Source organism: Nanorana parkeri, unplaced genomic scaffold (assembly GCF_000935625.1).
Source record: "Nanorana parkeri isolate BGI_ZX_2015 unplaced genomic scaffold, ASM93562v1 scaffold3471, whole genome shotgun sequence".
Classification (NCBI taxonomy): domain Eukaryota; kingdom Metazoa; phylum Chordata; class Amphibia; order Anura; family Dicroglossidae; genus Nanorana; species Nanorana parkeri.
In genome coordinates this window covers 31053-32181 of record NW_017309739.1, presented here as the reverse complement: position 1 = coordinate 32181, position 1129 = coordinate 31053, and the positions used below count along the sequence as shown (strand labels likewise).

Genomic DNA, 1129 nt, shown 5'->3' with positions numbered 1-1129 from the left:
CCCCCCCTTCCTCTCTGGTTTTGGGGGTTCTGGAGGTCTGATGCTCAGCGTCTCTATTATACCTCCAGCAGGGGGCGGGGTTTGGAAATCGCCGCGTGTACTGCCATCTGGTGGTCTGCATACGTTGTGTTCCGGGGTCCCCCGAGGGCCGGTCACAGAAGTTGGAGTCCTGTATGAGGGGCAATCCAGGGACTGGAACCTCATAAAGCCTCACGTGTCCCCCGGGACAATCACCCCTATTCATACCCCTCAGTCCGCTATATGGAGGTACAATCACCCCTATTCATACCCCTCAGTCCGCTATATGGAGGGACAATCACCCCTATTCGTACCCCTCAGTCCTCTATATGGAGGTACAATCACCCCTATTCATACCCCTCAGTCCTCTATATGGAGGGACAATCACCCCTATTCATACCCCTCAGTCCTCTATATGGAGGGACAATCACCCCTATTCGTACCCCTCAGTCCTCTATATGGAGGGACAATCACCCCTATTCATACCCCTCAGTCCTCTATATGGAGGGACAATCACCCCTATTCGTACCCCTCAGTCCTCTATATGGAGGGACAATCACCCCTATTCATACCCCTCAGTCCTCTATATGGAGGGACAATCACCCCTATTCGTACCCCTCAGTCCTCTATATGGAGGGACAATCACCCCTATTCCTACCCCTCAGTCCTCTATATGGAGGGACAATCACCCCTATTCGTACCCCTCAGTCCTCTATATGGAGGGACAATCACCCCTATTCGTACCCCTCAGTCCTCTATATGGAGGGACAATCACCCCATTTGATGGTTTTCAAGGCGTTGAGTAGAAGTGAGGCTCCGCCCACAATCATGGCGCCTCCGGCTATTGTGCGCTCGGAGTTGTTCGGCCGGTTTTGTGGTTTCCTGGAGCCGGTATATTTCCATAGAGCAAATCATTGTACAAGCCTTCCATAGAGCGGAGATGATCTGCCCCGGGCGATGCCCCGCTTGGTGTCCTCCTGAGGTGACATTGTTCTGGGTGCGGCCTGTACCCGATGACCGGGAACAATGGATGTTACATGAGAGCAGAAAACACAATGTGACCATTTCAGGGTGGAGTCCTCCTGGCCCTCCTCCCCCCCTCCTGGCCTTC

At 53.7% G+C, this 1129-nt stretch overlaps 1 protein-coding gene across 1 annotated transcript in view; it reads left to right on the top strand.

The window, feature by feature from the left end:
- Positions 1-1129, top strand: part of LOC108803178 (tetraspanin-1-like) — a 6682-nt gene that overhangs the window by 563 nt on the left and 4990 nt on the right. The gene's annotated exons all lie outside the window — the stretch shown is intronic.